This window comes from Oncorhynchus gorbuscha, unplaced genomic scaffold (assembly GCF_021184085.1).
Source record: "Oncorhynchus gorbuscha isolate QuinsamMale2020 ecotype Even-year unplaced genomic scaffold, OgorEven_v1.0 Un_scaffold_1356, whole genome shotgun sequence".
NCBI classification, from domain to species: Eukaryota; Metazoa; Chordata; class Actinopteri; order Salmoniformes; family Salmonidae; genus Oncorhynchus; species Oncorhynchus gorbuscha.
This window is the reverse complement of record NW_025746154.1, coordinates 119550-130164: the sequence shown is the minus strand read 5'-3', so window position 1 is coordinate 130164 and position 10615 is coordinate 119550. Positions and strand designations below refer to the sequence as shown.

At 46.8% G+C, this 10615-nt stretch overlaps 1 long non-coding RNA gene across 1 annotated transcript; it reads left to right on the top strand.

Moving 5' to 3' along the window:
- Positions 1-411: 411 nt before the first annotated feature.
- Positions 412-10412, top strand: LOC124022355. The gene is made up of 3 exons (XR_006836368.1): positions 412-500; positions 9983-10064; positions 10191-10412. It is a non-coding gene; the product is annotated as an uncharacterized LOC124022355 (long non-coding RNA).
- Positions 10413-10615: the final 203 nt, after the last annotated feature.

Genomic DNA, 10615 nt, shown 5'->3' with positions numbered 1-10615 from the left:
CGTTGTTGAATCATTGAAATGACGTGGAACCAACGTGGAATAGACGTTGAGTTGATGTCTATGCCCAGTGGGTAGAAATGAAGTTGTGTGTGTTTTCTTCTGAGTTTAAGCAAACAGTGTTGTCATCCAATATAGCAGCATATTTTGACAGTTTGGAATAAAGTAGTGTTTAGCTAGTAAAGCTCTATATTTTGGGAAACCCTATTTAATGAATACCTCATATGAAACATGAAACGGTGTAAAGTATTTATTCCTACATTCCTACAGTTGTAAAACACATTCTATCTTTATGTTTCGTTTCCTCCGTCTCCATTGGTTGTTCCATAACAGTGTGTTGTTGTTGTTGTTGTAGGTTCCTGGAGTTGACGGTGTTCTACCAGGTGAAGGCTAAGATGGGAGAGAAGGAGGTTTCCCCACACCTTCTTCTCCGTGTGGCACGACTTCTCCTCCGACTTTAAAGACCTGTGGAAGAAGGAGAACAAGATGATCCTACAGGAAAGGTACCAACCAGTCCTGTGTTTTTAACAACCAGATGTTTTAAATTAGATCATGAGTTTTATTATGTACAGGTTACTATGTTAGAATTGAAGACTGTGCTTTGTCTCACTGAAACTAATTGAGACCGGTTGGTTACTTTCCAGGAATCAGAAATGCATCAGGATTGACTTGTTGGATACATGATGCTCTTCAGGGCGTTGTGGGGCGTTGTGGGGCGTTGTGGGGCGTTGTGGGGCGTTGTGGGGCGTTGTGGGGCGTTGTGGGGCGTGATAGGAGTCATCTACTCTGTCATCACTGCTGACCTTTCTACCAGCTTGACTCTGCTAGGTCTTCAGGTCTTCAGAATCATTGTACCATCTAAACCACTGTGAATGAAATATATTTTTCATAACAAAAATGATGTATTTTCAGCTGTTTGAAGCTGGTGTTACAAAACCGAAAGTCGGGACGCAAAAATAAATCATAATGAAGCATAGAAATAGAGCAGATCTACCCGCTTCTTAGACTTGTTTTCAATGAGAACGACAGATCTATAACATACACATCTTTGTGAATATGTTTGGGTCGCCCATAAAGTAACACATTGCAGCTTTAGGTTACCACACATGCTTTTCCAGCGATCTTAGGGACAGTATTATGAGGAATTGTTTTATATTAGTATATTAGTCTAACAGACATTATTAGGAGGAATTGTTTTATATTAGTCAGTGGTCTAACAGACAGTATTAGGAGGAATTGTTTTATATTAGTCAGTGGTCTAACAGACAGGAGGAATTGTTTTATATTAGTCAGTGGTCTAACAGACAGTATTAGGAGGAATTGTTTTATATTAGTCAGTAGTCTAACAGACATTATTAGGAGGAATTGTGTTTTATTAGTCAGTGGTCTAACAGACAGGAGGAATTGTATTATATTAGGCAGAGGTCTAACAGACATTATTAGGAGGAATTGTTTTATATTAGTCAGTGGTCTGACAGACAGGTATGAGGAATTGTTTTATATTAGTATATTAGTCTAACAGACAGTATTATGAGGAATTGTTTTATATTAGTCAGTGGTCTAACAGACAGTATTAGGAGGAATTGTTTTATATTAGTCAGTGGTCTAACAGACAGGAGGTATTGAATGCACCAATTTGTAAGTCGCTCTGGATAAGAGCGTCTGCTAAATGACTTAAATGTATTGTTTTATATTAGTCAGTGGTCTAACAGACAGGAGGTATTGTTTTATATTAGTCAGTGGTCTAACAGACAGGAGGAATTGTTTTATATTAGTCAGTGGTCTAACAGACAGGAGGTATTGTTTTATATTAGTCAGTGGTCTAACAGACAGGAGGTATTGTTTTATATTAGTCAGTGGTCTAACAGACAGGAGGTATTGTTTTATATTAGTCAGTGGTCTAACAGACAGGAGGAATTGTTTTATATTAGTCAGTGGTCTAACAGACAGGAGGAATTGTTTTATATTAGTCAGTGGTCTAACAGACAGGAGGAATTGTTTTATATTAGTCAGTGGTCTAACAGACAGGAGGAATTGTTTTATATTAGTCAGTGGTCTAACAGACAGGAGGTATTGTTTTATATTAGTCAGTGGTCTAACAGAGACAGTACTACTTTTGCGGTGGTCTTGGTGTGTGTGTGTCCTATTCCATTAGTATTCCATCACTGTTACCCCCATGGTTGAATCGTGATCTCTCATAACGTTCCCCATATGTTTAATATCAGATCATATCTGTCTCCATTAAAACCCATTCAAAACGCAGGCAAACCTGTCACTGAACCACATCAGTGAATATGTATTCATCCCCAATATTAAAAAGACTGCTAAGGATTTGTCCCAAATGGCACCCTATTCCCTATATTGTGCACTACTTTTGACCAAGTGTCCTTAGGGAGTAGGGTGCCGTTTGGGACCACAGCCTAGGCTGGTCCGGTTAGCTTCCCGTTGGTCGATGAGGTTTCCTGATAATACAGAGTCAACAGGGTAGAAATGAGCCCCTGAACCTGGGGAAGAGGTGAGGGTTACTGTTTGTTATACATTACAAACCCCAAACCACTAAAGGACCAGGGATCACACACATCAACACACATCTTGCCTCTCTCTGTCTGGATCTGGTACGATAATGTCTAGTTTCTCTCTCTGTCTGGAGCTGGTACGATAATGTCTAGGTTTCTCTGTCTGGATCTGGTACGATAATGTCTAGGGTTCTCTGTCTGGAGCTGGTACGATAATGTCTAGGGTTCTCTGTCTGGAGCTGGTACGATAATGTCTAGGGTTCTCTGTCTGGAGCTGGTACGATAATGTCTAGTTTCTCTCTCTGGAGCTGATACGATAATGTCTAGTTTCTCTCTGTCTGGATCTGGTACGATAATGGCTAGGTTCTCTCGGTCTGGATCTGGTATGATAATGTCTAGTTTCTGTCTTGATCTGGTCTAGTTTCTCTGTCTCGATCTGGTACGATAATGTCTTGTTTCTCTTTCTGGATCTGGTACGATAATGTCTAGGTTCTCTGTCTGGATCTGGTACGATAATGTCTCGTTTCTCTTTCTGGATCTGGTACGATAATGTCTTGTTTATCTTTCTGGATCTGGTACGATAATGTCTCGTTTATCTTTCTGGATCTGGTACGATAATGTCTGGATCTGGTACGATAATGTCTAGTTTCTCTCTGTCTGGATCTGGTTCGATAATGTCTAGTCTCTCTTTCTGGATCTGGTACAATAATGTCTGATTTCTCTGTCTGGATCTGGTACGATAATGTCTAGTTTCTCTCTGTCTGGATCTGGTACGATAATGTCTGGATCTGGTATGATAATGTCTCGTTTCTCTTTCTGGATCTGGTACGATAATGTCTAGTCTCTCTGCCTGGATCTGGTACAATAATGTCTAGTTTCTCTGTCTGGATCTGGTATGATAATGTCATAATCTGGTACAATAATGTTGGGATCTGGTACGATAATGTCTAGTTTGTCTGGATCTGGTACGATAATGCATTCCTCTCTGTCTGGATCTGGTACGATAATGCATTTCTCTCTGTCAGGATCTGGTACGATAATGTCTAGTTTGTCTGGATCTGGTACGATAATGCATTTCTCCCTGTCTGGATCTGGTACGATAATGCATTTCTCTGTCTGGATCTGGTACGATAATGTCTCGTTTATCTTTCTGGATCTGGTACGATAATGTCTCGTTTATCTTTCTGGATCTGGTACGATAATGTCTGGATCTGGTACGATAATGTCTAGTCTCTGTCTGGATCTGGTACGATAATGTCTAGTTTCTCTCTATCTGGATCTGGTTCGATAATGTCTAGTTTCTCTCTGTCTGGATCTGGTACGATAATGTCTAGTTTCTCTGTCTGGATCTGGTATGATAATGTCATAATCTGGTACGATAATGTCGAGATCTGGTACGATAATGTCTAGTTTCTCTGTCTGGATCTGGTACGATAATGCATTTCTCTCTGTCTGGATCTGGTACGATAATGTCTGGATCTGGTACGATAATGTCTGGATCTGGTACGATAATGTCTGGATCGGGTACGATAATGTCTGGATCTGGTACGATAATGTCTGGATCTGGTACGATAATGTCTGGATCTGGTACGATAATGTCTGGATCTGGTACGATAATGTCTGGATCTGGTACGATAATGTCTGGATCTGGTACGATAATGTCTGGATCTGGTACGATAATGTCTGGATCTGGTACGATAATGTCTGGATCTGGTACGATAATGTCTGGATCTGGTACGATAATGTCTGGATCTGGTACGATAATGTCTAGTTTCTCTCTGTCTGGATCTGGTATGATAATGTCTAGTTTCTCTCTCTGGATCTGGTATGATAATGTCTAGTTTCTCTCTCTGGATCTGGTACGATAATGTCTAGTCTCTGTCTGGATCTGGTACGATAATGTCTAGTTTCAGGTTCCTCTGAATGCATAGAGAATGTCCCTGCACTGCTCTGCAGTACAAGAGGGTGTGTGTGTGTGAGACACCGCAGTGCCCTGTGAGAGACGTACAGATGTCGGTCATGGTTTCAGGGCCTTAACCTGGAGGAGAGGAGGGAAGTGGTTTGTAAAGAAAACATCAGGAGTCACATCATCATCTTGTTCCCGTTGGGTTGCAAGGTTTGTTCAGGCAAATTAACAGTTTGTTTTCCCACAATTACAGAGGGCACTTTCGACCCCTATTCTGCAGTCTGATAGGTAACACTTCTGACCCCTGTACTGCAGTCTAATAGGTAACGCTTCTGACCCCTGTACTGCACTCTAATAGGTAACGCTTCTGACCCCTGTACTGCACTCTAATAGGTAACACTTCTGACCCCTGTACTGCATTCTAATAGGTAACACTTCTGACCCCTGTACTGCACTCTAATAGGTAACGCTTCTGACCCCTGTACTGCACTCTAATAGGTAACACTTCTGACCCCTGTACTGCACTCTAATAGGTAACACTTCTGACCCCTGTACTGCACTCTAATAGGTAACACTTCTGACCCCTGTTCTGCATTCTAATAGGTAACACTTCTGACCCCTGTACTGCACTCTAATAGGTAACACTTCTGACCCCTGTACTGCACTCTAATAGGTAACACTTCTGACCCCTGTTCTGCATTCTAATAGGTAACACTTCTGACCCCTGTTCTGCATTCTAATAGGTAACACGACGTCTAACTAGACCGGATCCAGACAGAGATCTTTGCCGACGTCGAACTAGACCGGATCCAGACAGATCTTTGCCGACGTCTAACTAGACCGGATCCAGAATGACATGTCTAGGTTAGGAAGGTTTCTCCCAGGGGACAGAATGACATGTCTAGGTTAGGAAGGTTTCTCCCAGGGGACAGAATGACATGTCTAGGTTAGGAAGGTTTCTCCCAGGGGACAGAATGACATGTCTAGGTTAGGAAGGTTTCTCCCAGGGGACAGAATGACATGTCTAGGTTAGGAAGGTTTCTCCCAGGGGACAGAATGACATGTCTAGGTTAGGAAGGTTTCTCCCAGGGGACAGAATGACATGTCTAGGTTAGGAGGTTTCTCCCAGGGGACAGAATGACATGTCTAGGTTAGGAGGTTTCTCCCAGGGGACAGAATGACATGTCTAGGTTAGGAAGGTTTCTCCCAGGGGACAGAATGACATGTCTAGGTTAGGAAGGTTTCTCCCAGGGGACAGAATGACATGTCTAGGTTAGGAAGGTTTCTCCCAGGGGACAGAATGACATGTCTAGGTTAGGAAGGTTTCTCCCAGGGGACAGAATGACATGTCTAGGTTAGGAAGGTTTCTCCCAGGGGACAGAATGACATGTCTAGGTTAGGAAGGTTTCTCCCAGGGGACAGAATGACATGTCTAGGTTAGGAAGGTTTCTCCCAGGGGACAGAATGACATGTCTAGGTTAGGAAGGTTTCTCCCAGGGGACAGAATGACATGTCTAGGTTAGGAAGGTTTCTCCCAGGGGACAGAATGACATGTCTAGGTTAGGAAGGTTTCTCCCAGGGGACAGAATGACATGTCTAGGTTAGGAAGATTTCTCCCAGGGGACAGAATGACATGTCTAGGTTAGGAAGGTTTCTCCCAGGGGACAGAATGACATGTCTAGGTTAGGAAGGTTTCTCCCAGGGGACAGAATGACATGTCTAGGTTAGGAAGGTTTCTCCCAGGGGACAGAATGACATGTCTAGGTTAGGAAGGTTTCTCCCAGGGGACAGAATGACATGTCTAGGTTAGGAAGGTTTCTCCCAGGGGACAGAATGACATGTCTAGGTTAGGAGGTTTCTCCCAGGGGACAGAATGACATGTCTAGGTTAGGGAGGTTTCTCCCAGGGGACAGAATGACATGTCTAGGTTAGGAAGGTTTCTCCCAGGGGACAGAATGACATGTCTAGGTTAGGAAGGTTTCTCCCAGGGGACAGAATGACATGTCTAGGTTAGGAAGGTTTCTCCCAGGGGACAGAATGACATGTCTAGGTTAGGGAGGTTTCTCCCAGGGGACAGAATGACATGTCTAGGTTAGGGAGGTTTCTCCCAGGGGACAGAATGACATGTCTAGGTTAGGGAGGTTTCTCCCAGGGGACAGAATGACATGTCTAGGTTAGGGAGGTTTCTCCCAGGGGACAGAATGACATGTCTAGGTTAGGAAGGTTTCTCCCAGGGGACAGAATGACATGTCTAGGTTAGGAAGGTTTCTCCCAGGGGACAGAATGACATGTCTAGGTTAGGAAGGTTTCTCCCAGGGGACAGAATGACATGTCTAGGTTAGGAAGGTTTCTCCCAGGGGACAGAATGACATGTCTAGGTTAGGAAGGTTTCTCCCAGGGGACAGAATGACATGTCTAGGTTAGGAAGGTTTCTCCCAGGGGACAGAATGACATGTCTAGGTTAGGAAGGTTTCTCCCAGGGGACAGAATGACATGTCTAGGTTAGGAAGGTTTCTCCCAGGGGACAGAATGACATGTCTAGGTTAGGAAGGTTTCTCCCAGGGGACAGAATGACATGTCTAGGTTAGGAAGGTTTCTCCCAGGGGACAGAATGACATGTCTAGGTTAGGAAGGTTTCTCCCAGGGGACAGAATGACATGTCTAGGTTAGGAAGGTTTCTCCCAGGGGACAGAATGACATGTCTAGGTTAGGAAGGTTTCTCCCAGGGGACAGAATGACATGTCTAGGTTAGGAAGGTATATAAATATGTCTGTTTTGGTGCCAGGATAGTGATCTTCCTCTCTCCTTCCCTCTCCCCCTCTGCCCCCCTCCTTCCCTCTCCCCTTCCTCTCCTCTCTCCTTCTCCTACCCCTCCTCTCTCCTTCCCTCTCCCCTTCCTCTCCTCTAGTGGGAGAAAGTGTCAGAGTGGAGTGTTGGCTGGTAAATATGTCTGTTTTGGTGGCAGGATAGTGATCCTCCTCTCCTCACCCCTTCCCCTCCTCTCTCCTTCCCTCCTCTTTTTTGAAGGCAGGATAGTCATCCTCCTCTCCCCTTCCCCTCGCCTCCTCTTTCCTTCCCTCCTCTTTCCTTCCCTCCTCTTTCCTTCCTCTCTCCTTCCCTCCTCTCTCCTTCCCTCTGTTTTGAAGGCAGGATAGTGATCCTCCTCTCTCCTTCCCTCCTCACCCCTTCCTCTCCTCTGTTTTGGTGGCAGGATAGTCATCCTCCTCTCCCCTTCCCCTCGCCTCTTTCCTTCCCTCCTCTCTCCTTCCCTCCTCACCCCTTCCTCTCCTCTGTTTTGGTGGCAGGATAGTCATCCTCCTCCAGTAGTTAGTGTAGGGAAGCGTGGGGCTTGTGGACAGGTGCTGGGTAGAGAGGGTGTCAGGCTGTCAGTTAAGAACTTCCGACCACAGAGATTTAACATCTGGCTACAATTAAAATCTGTCATGAAGAGGATACTCTTTCTCTCACTCTCTCCTTACTGCTGCTGCTGCTCACGCTCTCTCTCCTCTCTCTCTCTCTTACTGCCTCTCTCTTACTCTCTCTCTCTCACTGCCCCTCTCTCTCTCTCTTACTGCCCCTCTCTCTCTCTCACTGCCCCTCTCTCTCTCACTGCCCCTCTCTCTCTCACTGCCCCTCTCTCTCACTGCCCAGAATCTCACTGCCCCTCTCTCTCTCACTGCCCCTCTCTCTCTCACTGGCCCTCTCTCTCTCACTGGCCCTCTCTTTCTCACTGGCCCTCTCTCTCTCACTGGCCCTCTCTCTCTCACTGGCCCTCTCTCTCTCACTGGCCCTCTCTCTCTCACTGGCCCTCTCTCTCTCACTGGCCCTCTCTCTCTCACTGGCCCTCTCTCTCTCACTGGCCCTCTCTCTCTCACTGGCCCTCTCTCTCTCACTGGCCCTCTCTCTCTCACTGGCCCTCTCTCTCTCACTGGCCCTCTCTCTCTCACTGGCCCTCTCTCTCTCACTGGCCCTCTCTCTCACTCTCTCTCTCACTCACTGGAGGAGTAGTTCAGTTTCATGATATCCTGTTGTCAGTTTGACTGAAGACTGAGAATATGACTGTGGGGTTGACTCTGTGGGGTTGACTCTGTGGGGTTGACTCTGTGGGGTTGACTCTGTGGGGTTGACTCTGTGGGGTTGACTCTGTGGGGTTGACTCTGTGGGGTTGACTCTGTGGGGTTGACTCTGTGGGGTTGACTCTGTGGGGTTGACTCTGTGGGGTTGACTCTGTGGGGTTGACTCTGTGGGGTTGACTCTGTGGGGTTGACTCTGTGGGGTTGACTCCTGACTTCCTGATGGGACAGTTTGTCCCGACCGCTCCACCTCTGTAATGGGGAGCCCCTGTTCCTGATGGGAACAGTTTGTCCCTACTGCTCCACCTCTGTAATGGGGAGCCCCTGTTCCTGATGGGACAGTTTGTCCCTACTGCTCCACCTCTGTAATGGGGAGCCCCTGTTCCTGATGGGACAGTTTGTCCCTACTGCTCCACCTCTGTAATGGGGAGCCCCTGTTCCTGATGGGACAGTTTGTCCCGACCGCTCCACCTCTGTAATGGGGAGCCCCTGTTCCTGATGGGACAGTTTGTCCCTACTGCTCCACCTCTGTAATGGGGAGCCCCTGTTCCTGATGGGACAGTTTGTCCCGACCGCTCCACCTCTGTAATGGGGAGCCCCTGTTCCTGATGGGACTGGTTTGTCCCTACTGCTCCACCTCTGTAATGGGGAGCCCCTGTTCCTGATGGGAATGGTTTGTCCCGACCGCTCCACCTCTGTAATGGGGAGCCCCTGTTCCTGATGGGACAGTTTGTCCCGACCGCTCCACCTCTGTAATGGGGAGCCCCTGTTCCTGATGGGACAGTTTGTCCCGACCGCTCCACCTCTGTAATGGGGAGCCCCTGTTCCTGATGGGAACAGTTTGTCCCTACCGCTCCACCTCTGTAATGGGGAGCCCCTGTTCCTGATGGGAACAGTTTGACAGTTTGTCCCGACCGCTCCACCTCCGTAATGGGGAGCCCCTGTTCCTGATGGGAATGGTTTGTCCCGACCGCTCCACCTCCGTAATGGGGAGCCCCTGTTCCTGATGGGAATGGAGTTCCTTTCCTGATCCTGTTAAACCAATCATTATCAAGGAGCACACAGGGCCAGTGGCTAATGACCTTGAATACATAGGCCTGTGTAGAAGGATCTGTGTCGGCTCGCCATGGCTGGAAGGCCCGTGTGTCGGCTCGCCATGGCTGGGAGGCCCGTGTGTCGGCTCGCCATGGCTGGAAGGCCCGTGTGTCGGCCCGCCATGGCTGGAAGGCCCGTGTGTCGGCTCGCCATGGCTGGAAGGCAAATGTAGAGGGCCTGTGTGTCGGCCCGCCATGGCTGAAGGCCTGCAGGATCTTTTTAAGTGGGATTATACTGTTTATTTGGATGTTCTGTCCATGGTGCCCCAAACGTTGTATGAAGGTGGTGGAAGGTTGGCTAGATGATGGAGCTGGTATCAGGACAGTGGGTTTTCACTATGACCCAGATGTATATGGTAGCTGACTGCTGTGTAATGTTGTGTTTCTGCGATACAGACTGAAGAAGGCAGAGGAGTGCTTCAGACAAGCCAAGGAGAAGGCTACCTACAGTGTCAAACCCAAGCATGCTTCGGGAATCGTAAGTGATCAACATCACAATTATAATCGGCCACTATATACACATGGACTTTTACTTGATTGAGTCTTTATCACCGTTTTAAAGCCTGAAGAACGTCTGAACATTTAACGTATCGTTTTTCCACAGAAAGCCAAGCTGGGCATGAAGATTTAAGACCGGTGGACGGCTACGTTTACTGTAGAGAGACACGAGGAACAACCACATTGGACTGCATGTACTACTACACACAATTCCCTATGTAGGGCACTACTTTAGACCAGGGTCCCATAGGGCTCTAGTCTAAAGTAGTGCACTACATAGGGAATAGGGTCCCATAGGGCTCTAGTCTAAAGTAGGGCACTACATAGGGAATAGGGTCCCATAGGGCTCTAGTCTAAAGTAGGGCACTACATAGGGATTAGGGTCCCATAGGGCTCTAGTCTAAAGTAGGGCACTACATAGGGAATAGGGTCCCATAGGGCTCTAGTCTAAAGTAGGGCACTACATAGGGATTAGGGTGCTGTTTGGGACATAAGATACAACTTCTTTTTTTTGACTCCAAGCAGCTGTCA